Genomic DNA, 20,820 nt, shown 5'->3' on the forward strand with positions numbered 1-20,820 from the left:
AACAGCTTCCATGTGAGAAAAGATTATAAAGACTGGGACGGTTCATCTTAGAAAAGAGTTGATTAAGGGGGAATGTGATAGAAGTCTATAAAATAATGAGTGGTGGGGAGAAAGCGACTAGGGAAGTGTGATTTACCCCTTCACATAACACACAAACGAGGGGTCACCTGACGAAATTAATAGGCAGCAGGTTTAAAACAAACATAAGGAAGTACATCTTCACACAATGCACAGTTAAGCTGTCAAGTATCGGGGGTAGCCATGTTAGTCTGTATCATAAAAACAATGAGGAGTCTGTTGGCACCTTAAAGACTAACAGATTTATTTGGGCATAAGCTTTCGTGGGTAAAAAACCCACTTCTTCAGATGCAGTTAAGCTGTGGAACTCATTGCCGGGGATGCCGTGAAGGCCAAAAGTATAATTGGGTTCCAAAAAGAATTAGATCAGTTCATGGAGGTTAGGTTCATCAATGGCTATTCGCCAAAATGGTCAGGGATGCAACCCCATGCTCTGTGTGTTCCTAAGCCTCTGACTGCCAGAAGCTGGGACTGAATGATGGGGGTGGATCACTCGATAATTGCCTTGTTCTGTTCATTCCCTCAGAAGCATGTGGCACTAGTCACTGGTCTGACCCAGTATGGCTGGCCTACCGTTACCGTTTCCTCCCCCTCCCCCCACAACAAACATTCATACCAGAAAACTGAACAATTTCAGGTTTTTGAAAGTTGTTTTTGGCAAAAAAACATTGGTGTTCAGTCCAAGTTTTCTAAACTAAACCCCAAATATTTTTACTGAAATTTTTTTGATTTCTGGCTTTTCATAAGAAAGAAAGAAAGAAAAGAAAACCTGAAAATTTTTGGCCAAAATGAAAATTGTCCACAACATTTTTTTGTTTTCATTGAGAAGCTATTTTTTGTCAATAAAGTGTTTCAATGAAAATATTTCGACCAGATCTGAAGTTTTGCAAAAGGAAATTCAAACAAAATCGCTGAGTTTAAACTGTCCAGTCAGAACTATGTGAATATGTTTTGCACTGAAAACAAGAAATCTGGCTGAACCCCCACTAAAATGCAGCCCAGGTCTGTGAAGAACGTGATCGAGAGTCACTCACAGTTTGTGAGCTTCTGTCCGTGTTCTCTGAGGGCCCAACAGAGCAACTGGACTGGAGTGTTGTTGTGTTAAGTGTGCAATCTTCTCTCTGTGCATGCCATCTAGGGAGGCAGGGGTATTGGCCACCTTAGCTAAGAGGAAAGAATAAAGCAATGCCATGAAATCTAGCTCACATTTGCCATGTAACTCATGAACGAAAGGGCCTCACGATCCCAGCCTGTTAATAATGCCTATCTCTTACGTAACACTTTTCATCCGAAGATCTCAAAGTGATTACTAATCTTTAGTAGATTTATTGTCACAGCACCCCTGTGAGGCAGGGCAGTGCTATTATCCTACACGTACAGATGGGGAACAGAATAACAGAGAGGCTAAGTGACTTGCGAAAGGTCACCCAGGAGATCTGTGGAAGAGCAGGGAACTGAATCCAAGTCTCCCAGCTCTAATGCTAAGGCCCCTACCACTGCGCCATTCGTCTATCCTATTACCCTAGCCCTTAGACCACCCACCCTCCTTAGTTGAGAACACATAGGAAAGATTTCAGGTTGACAATCAGCCATTTCCTCTCATTTTAGGTGTTATAGTCCAGACTCCACTGTAAGGGTCACATTTTCAAAATGAGGTAACTAGATTGGGCCCATGAAATAGTCAATTAGTTGTGCAGACAGGTGATTATGTATGCAAAAGTGGTGATTATGCATGCCACTCCGTCGGCGTAATCTTCCATTGGGCCATACCTTGTGTAGTGATTTCCATCAATGCAAGTTGAATATAAAATGCACTAAATCAGAACGCCACCTTTTTACAGCCACTTCCCATTGGGTTAAGCGACGACATTGGGTAGGGATAGCTCAGTGATTCAGGGTTGTGAGTTCAATCCTTGAGGGGCCATTTAGGGATCTGGGGCAAAAAATGGGGATTGGTCCTGCTTTGAGCAGGGGGCTGGACTAGATGACCTCCTGAGGTCCCTTCCAACCCTGATATTCTATGATTCTACAGAGGGTGCAGGCCATGGGGAATTAGACCTTAAAAGTGCCATTTCCAATTCATGTGCAATTTAGACAAAGTAATTCCAAGCCTCCTCCACATTCAGATCCTTGAGTTCTTCAGTCTAGTCCAGTTCCCTACCCAATTCCCTTCTTTTTAAAGTTTGCCCTTTTGAAAACAAGGGTCCTAGTTGCAGACCTAGTTTTGTTGATCCTTCCATTTAGATTAATCTGAATTAGCTCATGATCTCTCAAACCAAGGCTCTCCCCTACAGCCAGTTCTTCTATGAGGTCCTCACTACTTACCAACACAAAGTCTAAAATGGCATCACCTCTTCTTGGTTCAGTGATTATTTGGTGAAGAAATCTGTCGGCTCTCACATCCAGGAATATCTGGGCCCTACTATTATTAGTAGCATTCGTCCTCCAAGCTATATCTGGGAAATGAAAGTCTCCCATAATCACACAATTCCCAGTAATATTTATTTCATTAAAATATTACAGAGGTTCTATCCATATCCAGATCAGATCCTTGGGGTCTGTAGCATATCCCAAGCACTAACCCAGTGGAGCCACTGTTAGGTTTCCTCCCCAAAGTGATTTTGACCCAAACAGAGTCTGTTTTATCCATTCCATCACTTCTAATTTCTTCACAATCTACCTCCTCATTAATATTCAGTGATATCCCACCACCTTTACCTTTATTTCTGTCTTTCCTGAGCAGCACGTACTCTCCAATACCTGTACTCCAGTCATGACGACTATCCCACCATGTTTCCGTTATCCCCATAATATCTGGTTTCACATTCCGCACAAGCCCATCATTTCAATCATCAGGAGAACCAGTGTCTCAAGATTAAGTACTATAAATAAGGCTGCAAGTCTGTCACGGAGGTCATGGAAGTCACGGATTCCATGATTTTCCAGGACCTCTGTGACTTCTGCAGCAGCCGGTGTGGCTGGCTCCGGGGGCCACTGCTGCGGCAGTCTCGGGATGCCGCACCCTCTCTACACCCTAGAAGCAGCAGTGGGGGTCTCGGGCTGCCGCACCCCCTATCCCCCCAGTAGCAGCAGCGAGGGTCCTGGGCTGCCGCTGCCCAGCCCCCCTCGCCAGAGCCGGCGGGGGTCCCAGGCCATGCGCTGCCCCCTCACCCCCACAGCACCTGCGGTGCCCTCGAGCTGTGTGCTGCTCCCCCCAGCACCCAGGATGCCCCCAAAGCACCCGCGGCACCTACGGTTGCCAACTTTCTACTCACACAAAAGTGAACACGCTTGCCCCACCCCCTGCCCCACGAAGCCCCACCACTTCTCTGAGGCCCTGCCCCTGTTCACTCCATCCCCCCTCCCTCTGTCGCTTGCTCTCCCCACTGTCACTCACTTGCTCATTTTCACTGGGCTGGGGCAGGTTTTGGGTGCGGGAGGGGGGTGAGGGCTCCAGCTGGGGGTGTAGGTTCTGGGTTGGGGATAAGGGGTTTGGGTGCAGGAGGGTGTTCTGGGCTGGGATCAAGAGGTTCTGAGGGCAGGAGGGGGATCAGGGCTGGGGCACCAGGGGGTGAGGGTGAGGGCTCCACCTGGGGGTGCAGGCTCTGGGGTGGGGCCGGGGACGAGGGATTTGGGATGCAGGAGGGGGATCAGGGCTGGACCAGGGGGTTGGGGTGCAGGAGGAGGCTCTGGGCTGGGGAAAGAGTTGGGGTGCAGGCGGGGTGAGAGCTCCAGCTGGGGGTGTAGGCTCTGGGGTGGGCCTGGGGATGAGGGGTATGGGGTTTGGGAGGGGGTGAGTGCTCTAACTGGGGTTGCAGGCTCCGTGGTGGGGCCAGAAATGAGGGGTTCAGGGTGCATGAGGGGGCTCCAGGCTGCGGCAGGGAGATGGGGTGCAGGTGGAAGTGAGGGTTCTGGCTGGGGGTACAGGAGAGGGCTCCAGGCTGGGGGTGGGGCAGAGGGATTCGGAGTTCGGGAGGGGGCTGTGGGTTGAAGCAGGGTGTTGGGGTGTGGGAGGCGGTGAGGGGTCCAACTGAAAGTGCAGGCTCTGGGGTGGGTCTGGGGATGAGGGGTTTGGGCTGCAGGAGGGGGCTCCAGGCTGGGGTCTGAGGCAGAGGGATTCGGAGTGTGGGAGGGGGCTGTGGGTTGAAGCAGGGTGTTGGCGTGTAGGAGGGGATGAGGGGTTCAACTGGGGGTGCGGGCTCTGGGGTGGATCTGGGGATGAGGGGTTGGGGGGTGTAGGAGGGGACTCCTGGTTTGTGGGGGGGCCCAGACTTACCTCAGGTGGCTCCCGGTCAGTCTAAGGGTCTAAGGCAGGCTCCCTGCTTGTCCTGGCACCACACTGCACCCTACAAGTGGCCAGCAGGTCCGGCTCATAGGCGGGGGGCCAGGAGGCTCCACGTGCTGCTCTCACCCACAGGCCACCCCCCCAGCTCCCATTGGCCGCGGTTCCTGGCCAATGGAGTGCAGAGCCGATGCTTGGGTCAAGGACAGTGTGCAGAGCCACGAGGCCCCCCAGCCTAGGGGCCGGATCTGCTGGCCTCTTCCAGTGCGCAGCACAGTGCCGACAGGTAGGGACTAGCCTGCCTTTAGACCCGCAGCACCGCCAGCCGGACTTTTAACGGGGCTGACCAGAGCCGCCAGGGTCCCTTTTTGACCAGGCATTCCGGTCGAAAACCAGACACCTGGCAACCCTAATGGTGAGCCAGACCAGGGTCCGGAATTTATGCCAAAATAAGGAAAAAGTGTTTCTAAATATTCTTGCCCTTTCCCCCCCCAACATATACATTTTATTGACTTTTACTAAATCAGTTCTTGATTTTTTTTAATAGTAGACATCAGCAAATTTAGCTGGGATTGGCAACCAACATACATAGACACAGTAGCATAAAGGTCACTGAAGTGAGACATAAGGTGATAAAAACCTTTTGATTTGTATGAATGCCATCCAGACAGATTTTTTTCTACTTCTTTTCTTGTGTCCTAATTCTACAAAGACATACACACATGCTTAACTTTAAGGTCTGTGAGTAGTCCTATTGGAGCTGACAGGACCATTATTATTATTAATATTTATATGTCTTTGCAGGATTGGGGTATCAACTAGCAGCGCGGGTTGGAAAATGGCTTTTTCCCTCTGCCCACAAAAAATTTCAACAAAAATGTTAAAGAATCATTTTTGTTGACATTTGGTTTTTCATCAAAATAAGTATTTAGGTTTTTTCAACAAACACCTGAACATTCTGGAGAAAAACATTCTGTATTAATTTTCATGTAGTTGAAAAGCCATTTTCAGGGAAGGGGGTGAGAAATGTTTCGATGGAATTTTTTTAACCATCTCTATGAATCAAAGATATTTTATGTCTGTGCAAGTCTATAATATTTTTGAAGAGCTGTCGCGAGGCTAGGACACGAAGAGGCTGTGGGTTTGGTTTTGTGTTTTAAAACACCAGGGCTTGATATTCCACTGCCTTGTACCTTGTGTCGTCACTGATACCAGTGCAAAGAGTGTGTAAATCACTACCGTCCTGATCAGGCAGCATTTTGCACAATACAAAGTGTAAGTCAGGGGAGAATCAGTCCTCAATCATAGAATATCAGGGTTGGAAGGGACCTCAGGAGGTCATCTAGTCTAACCCCCTGCTCAAAGCAGGACCAACCCCCAACTAAATCATCCCAGCCAGGGCTTTGTCAAGCCTGACCTTAAAAACCTCAAAGGAAGGAGATTCTACCACCTCCCTAGGTAACGCATTCCAATGCTTCACCACCTTCCTAGTGAAAAAGATTTTCCTATTATCCAACTAAACCTCCCCCACTGCAACCTGAGACCATTATTCCTCGTTCTGTCATCTGCTATCACTGAGAACAGTCTAGATCCATCCTCTTTGGAACCCCCTTTCAGGTAGTTGAAAGCAGCTAACAAATCCCCCCTCATTCTTCTCTTCTACAGACTAAACAATCCCAGTTCCCTCGGCCTCTCCTCATAAGTCATGTGTTCCAGTCCCCTAATCATTTTTGTTGCCCTCCACTGGACGCTTTCCAATTTTTCCACATCCTTCTTGTAGTGTGGGGCCCAAATCTGGACACAGTACTCCAGATGAGGCCTCACCAATGTTGAACAGAGAGGAACGATCACGTCCCTTGATCTGCTGGCAATGCCCCTACTTATACAGCCCAAAATGCTGTTAGCCTTCTTGGCAACCAGGGCACACTGTTGACTCATATCCAGCTGCTCGTTCACTGTAACCCCTTTTCTGCAGAACTGCTGCCTAGCCATTCGGTCCTTAGTCTGTTGCGGTGCATGGGATTCTTCCGTCCTAAGTTCAGGACTCTGCACTTGTCCTTGTTGAACCTCATCAGATTTCTTTTGGCCCAATCCTCCAATTTGTCTAGGTCCCTCTGTATCCTGTCCCTACCCTCCAGCGTATCTACCTCTCCTCCCAGTTTAGTGTCATCTGCAAACTTGCTGAGGGTGCAATCCACACCATCCTCCAGATCATTTATGAAGATATTGAACAAAACCGGCCCAAGGACTGACCCTTGGGGCACTCTGCTTGATACCAGCTGCAACTAGACATGGAGCCATTGATCATTACTCGTTGAGTCGAACAATCTAGCCAACTTTCTATCCACCTTATAGTGCATTCATCCAGCCCATACTTCTTTAACTTGCTAGCAAGAATACTGTGGGAGACTGTGCCAAAAGGCTTTGCTAAAGTCAAGAAACCAACACATCCACTGCTTTCCCCTCATCCACAGAGCCAGTTATCTCGTCATAGAAGGCAATTAGATTAGTCAGGCATGGCTTGCCCTTGGTGAATCCATGCTGACTGTTCCTGATCACTTTCCTCTCCTCTAAGTGCTTCAGAATTGATTCCTTGAGGACCTGCTCCATGATTTTTCCAGGGACTGAGGTGAGGCTGACTGGCCTGTAGTTCCCCGGATCCTCTCTCTTCCCTTTTTTAAAGATGGGCACTACATTAGCCTTTTTCCAGTCGTCCGGGACCTCCCCTGATCACCATGAGTTTTCAAGGATAATGGCCAATGGCTCTGCAATCACATCCGCCAACTCCTTTAGCACTCTCGAATGCAACGCATCCGGCCCCATGGACTTGTGCTCGTCCAGCTTTTCTAAATAGTCCCGAACCACTTCTTCCTTCACAGAGGGCTGCTCACCTCCTCCCCATACTGTGCTGTCCAGTGCAGTAGTCTGGGAGCTGACCTTGTTCGTGAAGACAGAGGCAAAAAAAGCATTGAGTGCATTAGCTTTTTCCACATCCTCTGTCACTAGGTTGCCTCCCTCATTCAGTAAGGGGCCCACACTTTCCTTGACTTTCTTCTTGTTGCTAACATACCTGAAGAAACCCTTCTTGTTATTCTTAACATCTCTTGCTTTAGTTGTTCAATGCTTTAGTTGTTTTAAAAATGAATTGCTAATACTTGTGAAAAAGGCTAGAATGCAGAGCCATCAGTTTAAAGTCCTCTACTCAGCCACAGAGCAGGGAAAAGTTTTCCCCAGAGTGCATTGCCAGCATAACTTCACAAGAGAAGTATGTTTTCTTTTTATAACTCATTGCATTTTTTGCCTTTCTGCTGAGGCTACCAATGAGCGCAAGCTGTGACAGGAACTCTTTGCCACTCATCAGTGGTGCTCATTTCACATAGGCTATGACTGAAGACAGCTCTCAGAGGGAAATAACTTCCACCTATCATTGATCTGGGATGGACTTGAACTGATGACCTAAAAGAGGGAAAACCCACAGTCCACAATTAATCCCCTGCAGCAGACCTTTGTAAAGTGCTAAGAATTTGTTTCAGATGGATTCTTGCCAGGCAGATCTACATATCTTGATCTGCTGGTAAACCAGGTTCACAGCTGCTGAAATGAATGATGGAAGCCTTGATGATTCATCAAAGGGTTAAAGAACATGCAAGTCCCTCCAGAAGCAGTTTAGTGCCGTGATTACAGGCAGGTAATTGGGAAACTGCACATTATAGCCGCTGAATGAGTGACCCTTAACGTCATGATGACACACCATCATTGTCCGTTGTAAAATATTTCCTTTGGGAGTAAGATAAGTGAGAAATGAGCTCCCAAATGATTGCTATTGAGAAAAAAAAAAAAAGACTGCAGAGGCTAAGAGCAAATTACTCCGCAATTCAGAGAGTGATTTTGGGAACATGCTGCAGGGATAATGTATTCTGAGTGGCTAGAATTTCATCTAATTCCACCTCATTGTGGAGCATCTTTTCCCGTATTTTTATGGCCAAAACACTGAGTGCCCATTTTCCTTATTGTTAAGCTCGCAGTTTGACAGTACACTGTGTTCGTGTTTATTTGCAGGAAGCCTCTTTGTGGCAAATCTCTCCACAGGATTCTCCTTGGCCGGGATGCCTACACAAAATTTGGCAAGGGTTAGGCGGCTGCTGCACTGACACCACTGCCCATCAGGCTGAACGATCCTGTCTCATTATTTCCTTATTCTCCCCCATGGGTCTGTCTCTGGTCTTAGGTCTGTACCTGCTGTCTCTGGTCTTAGGTCTGTACCTGCTGTCTCTGGTCTTAGGTCCTTAGACTGTAAACCCTTTGGGAGCAGGGAATGTCTTTTCGGCTATCTTTGTACAGCGCCTAACTCAGTGGGGTCCGGGTCCATGACTGGGGCTTCGAGGTGCTACAATAATGCAATTAAGACATAATAAGCGTGTCCCTAGGTAGAATCATAGAATATCAGAGTTGGAAGGGACCTCAGGAGGTCACCTAATCCAACCCCCTGCTCAAAGCAGGACCAGCCCCAACTAAATCATCCTGCCTGAGCAAAATATTCACAAAGAAACCACCCGTCTTGCCCTTAGGTTTCATTAGCGACTGAGAACTCAAGACCTTTGCTTCCGTTCAGCCCTGGTGTGAGAGAGTGAACAGAGCTCTGTTTCAATGAAGAACCTGGAGTTACATCCACTTATGAAAGGGCTGAACTGGGCCTGATGTTCACTGAAAGCTTTTCAATTGTTTTTGAGCTGGGAGAGAGAGACAAGGTGGGTGAGGTAATATCTTTTATTGGACCAATTCTTTTTGGGAGAGACAGGTAGTTGAAGGCAGCTATCAAATCCCCCCTCACTCTTCTTTGCAGACTCAATAACCCCAGTTCCCTCAGCCTCTCCTTGTAAATGATTTTCGTTGCCCTCCGCTGGACTCTCTCCAATTTGTCCACATCCCTTCTGTAGTGGGGGGACCAAAACTGGACACAATACTCACCAGTGCCGAATAGAGGGGAATAATGACTTCCCTCAATCTGCTGGCAATGCTCCTACTAATACAGCCCAATACGCTGTTGGCCTTCTTGGCAAGAAGGGCATGCTGCTGATTCATATCCAGCTTCTCGTCCACTGTAATCCCCAGCAGAACTGCCGCTTAGCCAGTCTGTCCCCAGCCTGTAGCGGTGCATGGGATTCTTCCGTCCTAAGTACAGGACTCTGCAGTTGTCCTTGTTGAACCTCATCAGATTTCTTTTGGCCCAATCCTCCAATTTGTCTAGGTCACTCTGGACCCTATCCCTACCCTCTAGCGTATCTACCTCTTCCCCCACCTTAGTGTCATCTGCGAACTTGCTGAAAGTGCAATTAATCCCATCATCCAGATCATTGATAAAGATGTTGAACAAAACCTGCCCCAGGACCGACCCCTGGGGCACTCCGCTAGATACCGGCTGCCAACTAGACATCAAGCCGTTGATCACTACCCATTGAGCCCGACAATCTAGCCAGCTTTCTATCCCCCTTATAGTCCATTCATCCAATCCATACTTCTTTAATTTTCTGGCAAGAATACTGTGGGAAACCATATCAAAAGCTTTGCTAAAGTCAAGATATATCTTGTCCACCACTTTCCCCATATCCACAGAGCCAGTTATCTCATCATAGAAGGCAATCAGGTTGGGCTGGCATGACTTGCCTGTGGTGAATCCATGCTGAGTTTTCCTGATCTGAATGTGACCAAATTTATCTGCATCCAAGATTTTGCAAACAGAAACGTTTGTCTCATATTCTTGTGCTGTCCCTGTCTGTCGGTCTCCATCCGTTCCCTCTTGTTTTGTGTTAGGATTGTAAGCTCTTTGGGGAAGGGACTGTCTTTTTGTACAGCACCTAACACAATTGAGGTCTGATCCATCATAAAAGTCATGATTCCACAATCAAGAAAGAGGATTTCTTTGACTAAAAGCCCATCATAGTTCAATGGCAAAACGAAGGCAGCAATTAGAAATTTTAAAAAAGCAATATATAACAAATGGGAAAGAAGGACTAGATAGCAACCAATATAAATTAGAAGTTGTGAAGTGCAGAAAATTGATATAGGAAGCTAGGGACATGAGAGAAAAATCAATGGCTGGAAAGGCTAAAGACAATAAGAAGGAGTTTTAGAGGAACAGCCGTGTTAGTCTGTATTCGCAAAAAGAAAAGGAGTACTTGTGGCACCTTAGAGACTAACCAATTTATTTGAGCATGAGCTTTCGTGAGCTACAGCTCACTTCATCAGATGTTTACCGTGGAAACTGCAGCAGACTTTATATACACACAGAGAATATGAAACAATACCTCCTCCCACCCCACTGTCCTGCTGGTAATAGCTTATCTAAAATGATCAACAGGTGGGCCATTTCCAGCACAAATCCAGGTTTTCTCACCCTCCACCCCCCCACACAAATTCACTCTCCTGCTGGTGCTAGCCCATCCAAAGTGACAACTCTTTACATAATCAAGTCGGGCTATTTCCTGCATAGATCAAGGTTTTCTCACATCCCCCCCACCCCCATACACACACAAACTCACTCTCCTGCTGGTAATAGCTCATCTAAACTGACCACTCTCCAAGTTTAAATCCAAGTTAAACCAGAACATCTGGGGGGGGGGGTAGGAAAAAACAAGAGGAAACAAGGGGAAACAGGCTACCTTGCATAATGACTTAGCCACTCCCAGTCTCTATTTAAGCCTAAATTAATAGTATCCAATTTGCAAATGAATTCCAATTCAGCAGTTTCTCGCTGGAGTCTGGATTTGAAGTTTTTTTGTTTTAAGATAGCGACCTTCATGTCTGTGATTGCGTGACCAGAGAGATTGAAGTGTTCTCCGACTGGTTTATGAATGTTAGAATTCTTGACATCTGATTTGTGTCCATTTATTCTTTTACGTAGAGACTGTCCAGTTTGACCAATGTACATGGCAGAGGGGCATTGCTGGCACATGATGGCATATATCACATTGGTGGATGTGCAGGTGAACGAGCCTCTGATAGTGTGGCTGATGTTATTAGGCCCTGTGATGGTGTCCCCTGAATAGATATGTGGGCACAATTGGCAACGGGCTTTGTTGCAAGGAAAAGTTCCTGGGTTAGTGGTTCTGTTGTGTGGTATGTGGTTGTTGGTGAGTATTTGCTTCAGGTTGCGGGGCTGTCTGTAGGCAAGGACTGGCCTGTCTCCCAAGACTTGTGAGAGTGTTGGGTCATCCTTTAGGATAGGTTGTAGATCCTTAATAATGCGTTGGAGGGGTTTTAGTTGGGGGCTGAAGGTGACCGCTAGTGGCGTTCTGTTATTTTCTTTGTTAGGCCTGTCCTGTAGTAGGTAACTTCTGGGAACTCTTCTGGCTCTATCAATCTGTCTCTTTACTTCTGCAGGTGGGTATTGTAGTTGTAAGAAAGCTTGACAGAGATCTTGTAGGTGTTTGTCTCTGTCTGAGGGGTTGGAGCAAATGCGGTTGTATCGCAGAGCTTGGCTGTAGACGATGGATCGTGTGGTGTGGTCAGGGTGAAAGCTGGAGGCATGCAGGTAGGAATAGCGGTCAGTAGGTTTCCGGTATAGGGTGGTGTTTATGTGGCCATTGTTTATTAGCACTGTAGTGTCCAGGAAGTGGATCTCTTGTGTGGACTGGACCAGGCTGAGGTTGGTGGTGGGATGGAAATTGTTGAAATCATGGTGGAATTCCTCAAGGGCTTCTTTTCCATGGGTCCAGATGATGAAGATGTCATCAATATAGCGCAAGTAGAGTAAGGGCTTTAGGGGACGAGAGCTGAGGAAGCGTTGTTCTAAATCAGCCATAAAAATGTTGGCATACTGTGGGGCCATGCGGGTACCCATAGCAGTGCCGCTGATCTGAAGGTATACATTGTCCCCAAATGTGAAATAGTTATGGGTAAGGACAAAGTCACAAAGTTCAGCCACCAGGTTAGCCGTGACATTATCGGGGATAGTGTTCTTGACGGCTTGTAGTCCATCTTTGTGTGGAATGTTGGTGTAGAGGGCTTCTACATCCATAGTAGCCAGGATGGTGTTATCAGGAAGATCACCGATGGATTGAAGTTTCCTCAGGAAGTCAGTGGTGTCTCGAAGGTAGCTGGGAGTGCTGGTAGCGTAGGGCCTGAGGAGGGAGTCTACATAGCCAGACAATCCTGCTGTCAGGGTGCCAATGCCTGAGATGATGGGGCGCCCAGGATTTCCAGGTTTATGGATCTTGGGTAGTAGATAGAATATCCCAGGTCGGGGTTCCAGGGGTGTGTCTGTGCGGATTTGATCTTGTGCTTTTTCAGGAAGTTTCTTGAGCAAATGCTGTAGTTGCTTTTGGTAACTCTCAGTGGGATCATACCTCAGAAACAACTCTGACATCATAATCAAAAAGGCTGACAAAGGAGGTGCTGTTGTCATCATGAATAGGTCGGAATATGAACAAGAGGCACAGACACACCCCTGGAACCCCGACCTTCAGATCTGCGGCACTGCTATGGGTACCCGCATGGCCCCACAGTATGCCAACATTTTTATGGCTGATTTAGAACAACGCTTCCTCAGCTCTCGTCCCCTAAAGCCCTTACTCTACTTGCGCTATATTGATGACATCTTCATCATCTGGACCCATGGAAAAGAAGCCCTTGAGGAATTCCACCATGATTTCAACAATTTCCATCCCACCACCAACCTCAGCCTGGTCCAGTCCACACAAGAGATCCACTTCCTGGACACTACAGTGCTAATAAACAATGGCCACATAAACACCACCCTATACCGGAAACCTACTGACCGCTATTCCTACCTGCATGCCTCCAGCTTTCACCCTGACCACACCACACGATCCATCGTCTACAGCCAAGCTCTGCGATACAACCGCATTTGCTCCAACCCCTCAGACAGAGACAAACACCTACAAGATCTCTGTCAAGCTTTCTTACAACTACAATACCCACCTGCAGAAGTAAAGAGACAGATTGATAGAGCCAGAAGAGTTCCCAGAAGTTACCTACTACAGGACAGGCCTAACAAAGAAAATAACAGAACGCCACTAGCGGTCACCTTCAGCCCCCAACTAAAACCCCTCCAACGCATTATTAAGGATCTACAACCTATCCTAAAGGATGACCCAACACTCTCACAAGTCTTGGGAGACAGGCCAGTCCTTGCCTACAGACAGCCCCGCAACCTGAAGCAAATACTCACCAACAACCACATACCACACAACAGAACCACTAACCCAGGAACTTTTCCTTGCAACAAAGCCCGTTGCCAATTGTGCCCACATATCTATTCAGGGGACACCATCACAGGGCCTAATAACATCAGCCACACTATCAGAGGCTCGTTCACCTGCACATCCACCAATGTGATATATGCCATCATGTGCCAGCAATGCCCCTCTGCCATGTACATTGGTCAAACTGGACAGTCTCTACGTAAAAGAATAAATGGACACAAATCAGATGTCAAGAATTCTAACATTCATAAACCAGTCGGAGAACACTTCAATCTCTCTGGTCACGCAATCACAGACATGAAGGTCGCTATCTTAAAACAAAAAAACTTCAAATCCAGACTCCAGCGAGAAACTGCTGAATTGGAATTCATTTGCAAATTGGATACTATTAATTTAGGCTTAAATAGAGACTGGGAGTGGCTAAGTCATTATGCAAGGTAGCCTGTTTCCCCTTGTTTCCTCTTGTTTTTTCCTACCCCCCCCCCCCCAGATGTTCTGGTTTAACTTGGATTTAAACTTGGAGAGTGGTCAGTTTAGATGAGCTATTACCAGCAGGAGAGTGAGTTTGTGTGTGTATGGGGGTGGGGGGGATGTGAGAAAACCTTGATCTATGCAGGAAATAGCCCGACTTGATTATGTAAAGAGTTGTCACTTTGGATGGGCTAGCACCAGCAGGAGAGTGAATTTGTGTGGGGGGGTGGAGGGTGAGAAAACCTGGATTTGTGCTGGAAATGGCCCACCTGTTGATCATTTTAGATAAGCTATTACCAGCAGGACAGTGGGGTGGGAGGAGGTATTGTTTCATATTCTCTGTGTGTATATAAAGTCTGCTGCAGTTTCCACGGTAAACATCTGATGAAGTGAGCTGTAGCTCACGAAAGCTCATGCTCAAATAAATTGGTTAGTCTCTAAGGTGCCACAAGTACTCCTTTTCTTTTTAAGAAGGAGTTTGTATATTGTGGAAAAAAGAAATGCTAGCCACAGTATGGGCCCATTATTAGATGGTGATGGTAAAATTGTTAACAACAATGCACAAAGGCAGAAGCGTTCAATAAAATATTTCTGTTCTGTATTCGGAAAGAAGCAGGATTATGTATGCAGATCTAGCCTTGGCAGAATTTGATTTTTATAATGTTGATGGATAATATCGATGTTTATTTTTAAGCATTTTTTCTGTTTCTATAAACATATGTTTTCACAGTTGTGGGAAACTGATGGGGGGGGAGGGTCAGACAATTATTTAATGACAGTAGACTGAGATTCAAAGAGCTAAAGCTTTACAACTGCTAAAACCCAAACTGTCAACATCACATGCCACAATGCACCAAGTAAATATCCTTAAATCAAAACTCAAAAAAGTTCTCAAACAGCTTTTTCTTCCTTTGCCTATCTGTAAATTTCAATTATTATTGATGGAAATATGTTTCCATTGGCTTGTATGCACACAGTGAAATTGATGTTCACCGATAAACATCTAATCCTTCCAAGTCAACTCATATCACATGAGGATGATGAAGCATTTTTCAGTCTGAAGAGGAAGATAGACAATATCTGCTAGGGGTGTCACAGAGCTGGCCTCTGTAGTGCCCCCTTGTGACCCAGTTGGGCACTACTCTCCCTGTTGTGGGGTCTCTGACAGCCAGTTGCTGCATCTCACAGGGTCCGGCACAGTGGTGCTTTAGCCCCCTGGGTAAGGCATCCTTGTATCCCACCTCTTCCAGGGTATTAAAATCCAAAAAGAAAGCAATGCTAAGAACCCCAAACAGGACTCACCAAGGAGTCTTTGGCTGGACCTCACCCTTCTATTTAGGACTTGTTTTCATGCAGCCAGTGCTTCAGCTGGTCTCTCTAGAGCCAGTCATACCATCTATTGGGAGGCTCATCCAGGCAGCAAGCTGTCTCAGACTCTTGGTTGTACCCAGGTTTTCCTCACCAAGAGAGACACAGAGCTCTGCTCTCCTTCCTGGCCAGTCCCAAACTGAACTGGAGCTTCTTCTGTTACCTTCCCCAACCACAAGTGCCATCTGCTGCAGGTATAGTGGGGTGGGGCCAACTGGGTCCACAGACCCTCATTAACCCCTTCATTGACAGCTTGGGGCCTGCAGGCTCCATCACACCAAGATAAATATATTTAAATCACCAGACCTGGACATCCTGAACGGGTAGTGATCAATGGCTCCATGTCTAGTTGGCAGCCAGTGTCAAGTGGAGTGCCCCAGGGGTTGGTCCTGGGGCCGGTTTTGTTCAATATCTTCATAAATGATCTGGAGGATGATGTGGATTGCACTCTCAGCAAATTTGCGGATGATACTAAACTGGGAGGAGTGGTAGATACGCTGGAGGGCAGGGATAGGATACAGAGGGACCTAGACAAATTGGAGGATTGGGCCAAAAGAAATCTGATGAGGTTCAATAAGGATAAGTGCAGGGTCCTGCACTTCGGACGGAAGAAACCAATGCACAGCTACAGACTAGGGACCAAATGGCTAGGCAGCAGTTCTGCAGAAAAGGACCTAGGGGTGACAGTGGACGAGAAGCTGGATATGAGTCAGCAGTGTGCCCTTGTTGCCAAGAAGGCCAATGGCATTTTGGGATGTATAAGTAGGGGCATAGCGAGCAGATCGAGGGACGTGATCGTCCCCCTCTATTCGACATTGGTGAGGCCTCATCTGGAGTACTGTGTCCAGTTTTGGGCCCCACACTACAAGAAGGATGTGGATAAATTGGAGAGAGTCCAGCGAAGGGCAACAAAAATGATTAGGGGTCTGGAACACATGACTTATGAGGAGAGGCTGAGGGAACTGGGATTGTTTAGTCTGCAGAAGAGAAGAATGAGGGGGGATTTGATAGCTGCTTTCAACTACCTGAGAGGTGGTTCCAGAGAGGATGGTTCTAGACTATTCTCAGTGGTAGAAGACGACAGGACAAGGAGTAATGGTCTCAAGTTGCAGTGGGGGAGGTTTAGGTTGGATATTAGGAAAAACTTTTTCACTAGGAGGGTGGTGAAACACTGGAATGCGTTGCCTAGGGAGGTGGTGGAATCTCCTTCCTTAGAAGTTTTTAAGGTCAGGCTTGACAAAGCCCTGGCTGGGATGATTTAATTGGGGATTGGTCCTGCTTTTGAGCAGGGGGTTGGACTAGATGACCTCCTGAGGTCCCTTCCAACCCTGATATTCTATATTCTATGATTCTATGATCTTGCACCCAAGAGTCCTAAAAGAGTTGGCTGAGGAACCCTCTGGCCTGCTAATGTTAATTTTTAATAAACCTTGGAATGCTGGGGAACTGCCAGAAGACTGGAAGAGTGCTAATGTTGTGGTAATATTCAAAAAAAGGAAAGCAGGATGATCTGGGAAGCTATAAGCCAGTTAGCTTGATATCAATCCCTGGAAAAGTAATAAAAAAGCCAATGCAGGATTCAACTGATAAAGAATTAAAGGATAGGAAGATAAATATACAACCTACATAGATTTATGGAAAATAGGTCTTGTCAAACAACTCTGATTTCATTCTTTGATGACATTACAAGTTTGGGAACTGTGAATATCGAATATACTTTTGGAAATCATTTGACTTAGTACCACACAGCATTCTGATTAAAAAATTAGAACCACACAGTATCAGTAAAGTACACGTTAAATAGAATAAGAACTGGCTAAGCAACAGATCTTAAAAACTAGTGGTCAGTGGGGACACATCACTGAATAGGGGTGTTTCTAGTGGGATTCTGCAGGGATCTGTACCAGTCCTGCCATAATGCAACATTTTCATCAATGATCTGGAATTAAATATAAAAATCACAGCTGATAAAGTTTGTGGATGGCACAAAGGTTGGTGGAATAGTAAATAACAAGGAGGACAGGGCAGTCACACACAGCCATCTGGATCGCTTGGCTCATTGAAATGAAATATGGTTTAATACAGCCAATGCAGAGTTATGCATCTTGGAACAAAGGATGCAGGCCCTACCTACAAAATGGGGGGCTGTTTTATGCAAAGCTGGACGCTGAATGGGATGGAGGGGTTACAGTGGAGAAACAACTCACTGGGAACTCCCGGAGCGATGCTATTGCAAGGAGAGCGGATGTGATCTGTGGATATACAAACTGGGGAGTTGCAGGTAGGAGTAAGGAGGCGCTCTGTGCATGGCATTAGTGAGACCAATACGGGAATACTGCATCCAGTTCTGGTGCCCACACTTTAAACAAGTTGTCAAAAAATTGGAGATCAGGCAGGAAAGAGCCACAAAAATTATTTGAGGGCTGGAGAAAATGCCTCACAGCGAGAGATGGAAAGAGCTCCATCTGGTTAGTTTATCAGAAAGAAGATTGAGAAGTGACTTGACTACAGGGGAGTACCTTCACAGGAAGAAAATACCAGACATTAGAAGGGTCCTTTAATCCAGCGGGAAAAGGCAGAAGAAGAACCAGAGTTTGGAGGCTGAAGCCAGATACATTCAAATTAGAAATTAGCACTCTTTTTTTTTAAACAGTGAGGGTGATTAACGAACGTGGGTAGTACACCTCCAACTCCGTCACTGACCTGCTGGGCGAGTGGGGGCAAATCCCTTCCCTCCTGCCCACCTCTCGTCTACCTCCTTCATAACACAGGCCAGGGAATCTCACCTGCTAGTCCCTGCATCAAGCCCATAGCTTCTGGTTCAGCTAGAGCATATATACAGAAAAACACCCAGTCTGGATTTAAATATTTCGATGGCAAATCCACCAAATCCTAGGTGAGTTGTACTTTGTAAATTCTTCAGGGCAAGTACTGTCTCTTACTATATGTCTGTACAATATCTAGCACAACAGGGCCCTGATTTCGGCTAGGTCTTCCAGGAGCTACTATAACGCAAATAAGCATGAGAGTGGGAAGAAAGTGAAGGGAGAAGCAGAGATGGGAAAAGAACCCGTGTTTTGAGGATACCTGTGAGTAACTCTCATTGCACACAGTTGGCAATAAAACCATGCTGCTGACTGGACATAGTCCATCATCCTCAGGAGAACTCAACATAGCATCATGCTGAAAATGGAACAGGAACCACATCATAGAGAGTCATGGAGTTTAAGTCCAGAAGCTTTCCTCTTTCTTGACCAGTGCTTGTCTCGCCACCTAGCCTCACGCCCATGGCTTCAGTGGGATCTCAGTACCACTGATCTTATGTCCCTTCACAAAGTGTTACGGAGCCTTCCGGGGAGCATCACCTGGTGAGAAACCCAAAGAGACTTAACTGCAATACCAACGGGCATCTGAACTGCTAGCCAGGACTCAGAGCTCATCACAGCCAAAAACTGAAAGTCTCCTCACTGAAGCAGAAAATAGGAGCCATCACATGGCCTCCAATAAAAATGGAAGTGAGACCAGGGGTTTCCAGGCAGGCTCTGTGCATCCCTCATTTTATTTTTAATGTCTTTTTTTTTTTAAGGAAAAAATAATATTCCCATCCCATGACGACAATAATGTCTATTTACTCCACAACTCTTAGCTGATATTCACCATTCTCAGGCTGGCACTGGCCACGGATTTCAGTTACAAGGGATGGAGATGTGGCGGCAGGGAAGTTAAAGTCTATTGGCCCGATCATTAGCGGGTGCAGATTGGCAAAGCTCTGTAGAAGCCAATGGAACTATTAGGAGTTATACCAGCTGAGGATCTGGGGACACGCTGATTAAGCCCTGTCCTCTCTTTTTCCAGCCCTTCCACAGCTGTGAGCTCTTGCCATTGCATAAGGGAGCTTGATTATCATCATCCAGCAGCACTGGGATGAAATTAAGTGAAGGAGGATTTAGGAAGAACACCTGGAAGAATTTCCTAACAGTGAGATCTATTAGGCTAGAGAATACTCTCCCAGCAGAGAAACCACATCACTTGGGTCACTGAAACCTAAGCTGCTCAAAGCACTGGACAAGATGCTGTAGGGAATAATCCTGCTCCAGCCTCGAGTAAATATGGGCTCTGGCTGAACTGCTGCAATTGTATGATTATCTGCTTCTGAGTGAGGAATCTGTCTTCCCAACTATATGCTATCCAAGCAGGGCATCGGCTATCTGAATGATTATCCAAGCAAACGCTCTCCCTCTTGAAATCTGGGAAGTTTTCCAGCTTAATTACCATTAGCATTTGTTTTCACTAAGCCGTCTGCCACGGTGCCACCCCAAGCACTAAATACGTGCTCTGAGCACGGGCAGGTAAGATGCCTTTCAGGTGGACCATGCAGTTTTATTCCCAAGGTTTGTTCCTTAAAAGCTTTGTTACGTCTCAGCACTTTAAATCATCTTTTCTTTGAACTGCAGATGTTTCCCTCGACACATGGTCTCACCATAAACCCCATGTAGCATCTATGGCTCAGCTGCGACCATAAATTAGCCCTGGGCATTTCTGCTGGTATTGCTGTTGGTAGCAGGGTGGAAGGGGAAAGCTTTAGAAAGCAATGAAAGAGGAGGGCAATTGGCAGAAGAGATGGACCAAGAGGCAAGGAGCTATTTTATTGTTGGTACGTTCTGCCCCGCTGCCGACCAGATACAGCATGATCCACTCTCTATCCTCTGAGTGAGCACACACCACTCACCAACAGAATGGTCTGTATGTGCGAATGGCATGAACCCACCACCCACCTTCGCCCTCTTTCCTCTTATTCCTTCTATGGGTTCGCTGCTCACCCCCCACGTGCCTGGGCCAAGGGCTGTACAATCCCTCTGCCCAGAATCCAGCGCAGATGTTGGAGGGAGTTTGCCAGATGTGCACGGGCAGATGAGATGCCCCAAACAAGGGAAGGCAAAGGGAGGAATGGACACAAACGATCAAGCCACCCAGGCATTCTCCTTGCTAAAAACTGGTTAAATTCCTTGGGGGGAAAAAAAAAATAATCAGACAATTGAGACCCAGACCCCCGCAGGCAGCTTTAAACTTGCACAGCTGAGGCTCATCGGATCATCATTGGTTTCCCTGGCCTAGAAACCCTTGCAAATGCCATGTTTTCCCACGGCTGAACTGCTCTTGAGCAATTTATTTGGGACAAACAGGGTCCTCGTCGGCACCGGGCATGTTACACACCTTTGCTTTGCAGCGGTTTGTTCAACAGACGTATGAATCGCTGCCCAGTGAGGGGAATCCCACCCAGCCTTAATGCTTGTGCTCCCTGGCAGCGGGTCCCCGACAGGGTGACAAAGGGGTTCCATGTGCCTGGGTTGCAGTGAGAGATAGGCCTGACCCAAACCCCAGATCTGGCTTCACACT

Source organism: Caretta caretta, chromosome 4 (assembly GCF_965140235.1).
Source record: "Caretta caretta isolate rCarCar2 chromosome 4, rCarCar1.hap1, whole genome shotgun sequence".
NCBI classification, from domain to species: Eukaryota; Metazoa; Chordata; order Testudines; family Cheloniidae; genus Caretta; species Caretta caretta.